This window comes from Lolium perenne, chromosome 5 (genome assembly GCF_019359855.2).
Source record: "Lolium perenne isolate Kyuss_39 chromosome 5, Kyuss_2.0, whole genome shotgun sequence".
Lineage (NCBI taxonomy): Eukaryota > Viridiplantae > Streptophyta > Magnoliopsida > Poales > Poaceae > Lolium > Lolium perenne.
This window is the reverse complement of record NC_067248.2, coordinates 255,760,052-255,766,144: the sequence shown is the minus strand read 5'-3', so window position 1 is coordinate 255,766,144 and position 6,093 is coordinate 255,760,052.

Genomic DNA, 6,093 nt, shown 5'->3' with positions numbered 1-6,093 from the left:
CGGAGGTTCAGGTATGACCAGTGTCACTTGAAATGAAAGACTCAGTTGTGTTTAAGCTGTGGTATCAGAACACAAGATTGGTAGACATAAGTTTTGGCAAGTGATCTGCAAGTTCTACTAGGAATCTCCCAACATTTTCAGCACCAGCACCATCTGTCACATAATCTTTTTGGTCAGTGCGACCAATTTCCCTGATCAGGGAAATTGCCAAGCTTCCATCGCCAAACTTTTTCTCTGCTGCAGCAACTGCTTCCGCAAAATAGACGACAGTGAAATCATATTTATGAATCAAATGCAAGACAGATGCACAGGTTTGAGAAGGGAAACCGTCATCCCTGGCCACGCCGATGCTTTCCCCGTCCTTCGAAAGGAGGCTGCCTCTCCTGGTTCCTTCCCGAGGCTCCACCGGGCGTGCGTAAATTGGCTTGGGTGAGGACGATACGCAACGCAAGAGGGATGCGAACTTTGAAATTCAAAAGGAGGCTGCCTCTCAATTCCCAGGTTTTCACCTAAAATTCAACCGGGTATTATAAAAATAAAAAAAATCAAAAAAATATAAAAACTTCACAATCTATCTATGTTTGTCTAGAAGATCATGTGTAGGAAATTTGAGGTGATTTAGAGGTGGTCGAAAAAATCACGTTGTTAGAAAAGCTGGTTTGATTGAGACCAAAGGGTCTGTCCTTAAAAAAAATGATTTTTTGACCATGTCTAAATGACCCCAATTTTGGCATACATGATGACATACATGTAACAAATAGAAATATGTAGAAAGTTTCTCAAAATTTGAAGTTTAGAGTGTCACTTTATGCTAAATTCCGAGGTTTTCACCTGAAATTCAACCGGGCATTATAAAAATAAAAAATCAAAAAAATGTAAAAACTTCACAATCTATCTATGTTTGTCTAGAATATCATATGTAGGAAATTTGAGGTGATTCTTATCCAGGTTGTTGTCCGTGTCCGACCTTTGAATAACACCGAGAAAAGCCTATCTAGCTCATCATATTCGACACCCCATTGTAACCAGATCCATCAACTAATAAAGAACAGACAAGCAGGACGTACGGGTTTTACCAAAGGGCCCCGAATCTGGGTAAATCTTGCCCCTCGTTTGTCTGTGTTCCGATGTCTAGTGCGAAGAGGAGCAGATGCAGAACTAGAGAAGGAGAGGCCGGATCTCGTCGTGGAGCGGGCGAAGGCCAGACTCGCCGCGGCAAAGCTTGCGCTGGAGGAGGAGCTGGGGAGCGCCTCGTATTCCTTTTGCTGGTGCCACCGACCAGTACCATATGCTTCCGGCCCCAGATTCTCACAAGCTGGTGCCACGCGTGGGCGACAGCCACGGCCGGCGGGTGGAGCTCGCCTTGGTGAGCTCACTTATAAATTTGAAGTTTAGAGTCTCATTTTATGCTAAATTCCCAGGTTTTCACCTAAAATTCAACCGGGTATTATAAAAATAAAAAAAATATAAAAAATATAAAAACTTCACAATCTATCTATGTTTGTCTAGAAGATCATGTGTAGGAAATTTGAGGTGATTTAGAGGTGGTCGAAAAAATCACGTTGTTAGAAAAGCTGGTTTGATTGAGACCAAAGGGTCTGTCCTTGCCTGCTCGTGTGGCCGGCGACCTGGTCGAGGGCTGCGTCGATTGTGTCGGCCGACATGCCGCGGAAGTAGAGCTCGGGGAGGTGCCTCCAGAGCCCGCGCCAGCGGCGGGAGAGGCCGCTCGTGTGGGCGGCGGCGCGGGCGCAGCGGAGGCGCACGAGGATCTGCATGAGCATGTCATTCGGAAGGGCGTTGATCCTGTCCAAGTTCGACCCGTCTCAAATTTGTTTCGCATGGTGGCATGCATCAGACCTAATGATTTGCAAGGACGCTCACAATTTGCACAAGAGGTATGTTGAGATGCTTTTTGGATTCTGAGAGCTGCTGTTGAACAAGGTCACGGGGATGCCGAGAGGTAGTTCCATCTTAATCAAGGACTGGAATCACGAGTTATTCTTCCTCTCGTCGCCGGAGCCCTGGCCTTGCCCGTCGTGTGGGGCGAGCGAGGTGGTCGAAAAAATCACGTTGTTAGAAAAGCTGGTTTGATTGAGACCAAAGGGTCTGTCCTTGCCTGCTCGTGTGGCCGGCGACCTGGTCGAGGGCTGCGTCGATTGTGTCGGCCGACATGCCGCGGAAGTAGAGCTCGGGGAGGTGCCTCCAGAGCCCGCGCCAGCGGCGGGAGAGGCCGCTCGTGTGGGCGGCGGCGCGGGCGCAACGGAGGCGCACGAGGATCTGCATGAGCATGTCATTCGGAAGGGCGCTGATCCTGTCCAAGTTCGACCCGTCTCAAATTTGTTTCGCATGGTGGCATGCATCAGACCTAATGATTTGCAAGGACGCTCACAATTTGCACAAGAGGTATGTTGAGATGCTTTTTGGATTCTGAGAGCTGCTGTTGAACAAGGTCACGGGGATGCCGAGAGGTAGTTCCATCTTAATCAAGGACTGGAATCACGAGTTATTCTTCCTCTCGTCGCCGGGCCCTGGCCTTGCCCGTCGTGTGGGGCGAGCCATCACCTACATCATTCTCACGAAGCCCATGCTCCGCTTCATCACCCTCACAGTCATCACCCTCCGTTTCCTCCTCTTCATATTGGTCCTTGCGGACTGGGCTCATTGGAGGTTGGCTCATTGAAGTGTCATACACATCGACACTACGGTCTGCAAGTGGCTCATTTGAGGTAGGCTCATTTAAGTCAATGGTCAACCGAACACCAACCTCAACGATAAAGTTAGTGTATGTACACGGCCATATTCAAACTGTAGCTGGTAAATGGGAGGCCTGATGGTGTTGGAGCAGATGCTGCAGCCAACAAACTCAACCGGACTAACAATACCTCAGCAGCTCTCAGAATCCAAAAAGCATCTCAACATACCTCTTGTGCAAATTGTGAGCGTCCTTGCAAATCATTAGGTCTGATGCATGCCACCATGCGAAACAAATTTGAGACGGGTCGAACTTGGACAGGATCAGCGCCCTTCTGAATGACATGCTCCTGCAGATCCTCGTGCGCCTCCGCTGCGCCCGCGCCGCCGCCCACACGAGCGGCCTCTCCCGCCGCTGGCGCGGGCTCTGGAGGCACCTCCCCGAGCTCTACATCCGCGGCATGTCGGCCGACACAATCGACGCAGCCCTCGACCAGGTCGCCGGCCACACGAGCAGGCCTGCTCTGTCCTTCCTCGAGGTAGACATCCCTGAGAAGCACCTGAATTTTGACAAAACTGACCTAAATCTGGCAACAACTCACAAAATAACCTGTTTTTGGAAAGATTTCACAATGGGGGTCTCGATGAGGTGGCGCGGCGGCGGTAGCGGGCGCGCCATGAGAGTCCGTGAGATTTTTTCGCATGCCCACATGCACCCAAACGGTCCGTTTGTAAGTTTGTCATTTTTTTGTTCTTCTTTAAATTAGCCCAAATTTGTTATACATGGTATCATACACATAATATACTAGAATAACCAGCTGGTAGGGGAGGATCACGGTGTAGGGCGCGATGCGACGAGGAAGGCGCTGACCGCGCTGGCCATGACGAGGAAGAGTCGGAGGAGGACGAGGCTGCCAGCGCGCCGCAGGATATGGTGGCGGCGACGACGGCGTCTCCAACTTCAGCGCGCCATTCTGGATGCCGTCGATAACGTGCTCTAGGGTGCGCCCCGGAACGCCCCAGAAGAGGAGGAGCCCATCCTTGTTCGGTCGGCGGTGCTGTTCATCTCGATGTCATGTTGCGTCTGGAAGTAGGCGACCCACCAGGTGATTGCCATCGTGTAAGTTTTCACGGAAAAGACGAGAGTACAACCATTATAGTTCTAACACTTAACATTTAATGGTTCAAACACTTAACCATTATGGTTCTACCACGGCAGACGCTAGGTTCAACACAATACATAACGACATAGTTCAAACATAACAAGCTAGTGCCACTGCACCATCTACTTCATGACACATAATAGAACTTGCTCTAATTCTTGGGGAGGTACTTCTGCAGGAACACACCGTATGCGGCGTGCTTGGCCCTCATGTGCGGCGGACGCTTCTGGCTGTGGTAGTAGGAAGCATGCTGCTGCATGCCTAGGAGATCAGTTGGCATCTCCCCGCGGAAGCACCACGGGCACTTGTACTTCCCAGGTCCAATGAGGTAGGTGATGCTCCCATCAATAAGTTTCTTTAGAACAGCACGGCTCTTGCGGTCAATATCCTCCTCATCATCAGGAACGTCATCCGACTCCTGGGAAAAAATGTTAAATGAGATAAGGAACTGCATTGCATAAATAAATGAACTTACAAAGTATTTAAAAAGAGCAAATGCATCATAATTACATGCTAGACCAACTGCAACTGAAATAATTATCTACCATGTGTACATACACATCATAGACCTGCAAACAATATATGTATCTGAATAGAACTACCAATGCTAGCACACCACATGGACTATAAGCAAACCATGCGCCTATGAATAGTATGAGCTAAAGGATAGTCATTCACATTGTACAGGCTCAAAAAAATATAACATTCAGTTAAGCATCAGTATCACAGGTGTGATGCCAAAGGACAACAGGACATGTTACCTCATCCATGTCGTCGGAGTCGAACTCGTTGAAGGTCACGACGTTCGGCAGGTGACCAGATCTTCCCCCCCGTAGCCTTCCTCTGCTCACGCAGCCTATTCTTCAGGTTTTTCTTCTTCTTACGCATGCGCTGAGCATCTGTCAGCAACTTCCTCTTCACATGCACGGCGGTGGAGACGGCCCCACCAAACGACGCCGCAGATCCGACGCCGCTCTCTTGAGCCGCAATGGCAGCGAGCCACGGCGTGTGGTCTTCCTCTTCAGCCGCCGCCACCTGCTTCCCCTTCTCCAACTCCGTCTTCTCCATGTATGGCGAGCGAGTCCAGCCGGAGCTCAGATCGTCGCTCTCTTGAGCCGCAATCGCAGCGAGCCACGGCGCGTGGTCTTCTTCTTCAGCCGCCGCGTGCTTCCCCTTTTCCGCCTCCGCCTTCTCCATGGACGGCGAGCGAATCCAGCCGGAGCTCAGATCTCGGAGCTCTTGTCCCCGAATCGCCTTGATCCACGGCGTGTGATCGTCAGCCGCCACGAGGACCTGCTTCCCCTTCTCCATGGACGGCCACCGCGAGCGAGCATGCGTGCACCGAGAGAGAGCTAGCTAGGGTTTGCTTCCAGATTTGGGACTAGGGTGGAATAAACTCCACTCGTACTCTTTGCTTATTATAGACGCTGACGGATCGGCTGCTCACGTGTACCTGTATCCGTGTATAATACGCGGCGTGGTATCTCCGTTCGGGCCGTACTGGCTTCTACGCAGCGAATCCCCTCCTGGCGATCGATCGCTGGTGTAATCGGGAGCCAGTCAATTTAGTGTTTAATTGCGTTTACATGCGTCTATGTGTTCACACTAACAGCTTCTATTACTACTTTGTAAGTTACATGCAGCCAAAAGAATTCACACTGCATGCATGCATATGCACAGAGCATCTCATGGATTTGCATTTAATGAGCCAACTTTTCAGCACGCTTTCATAAGTTGTTGCATGCATACATATAACATCTCACTCTTTTTTTCAGCACGAGGCAGACTGTCAATTCTCCTTTTTGTAATTCCCTTTTGGGTTTTATTTTCGTACGGTAATTCATGTTTAAGGCGGTTCTTTTGCAATTCCCTTTTTCGGGCTAGTGGTTTTTAAGGGAGAAAATAACGGGTGGGAAGATCCACATGCCTTACGACGAGCGATACACACGGTATATCAAGAAGACCGGACTTCTCCCTTTCGTCCAGCTTGTGTCCCGGTCGACCCCACACATGAACCCCTGCGCGATCACGGCACTTGTTGATCGATGGAGACCGGAGACACATAGCTTTCACCTGCCTTGTGGGGAGATGACCGTGACTCTACAGGATGTTTCCATGATCCTGGCGCTCCCTATCAAAGGGGAGCCTGTGTGTCGGAGCACAAGATCTGATGGATGGCGTGACTTGATGATGGAGCTCATCGGGAAGGCGCCGACGAGGGAAAAGATGTCTGCTGGTG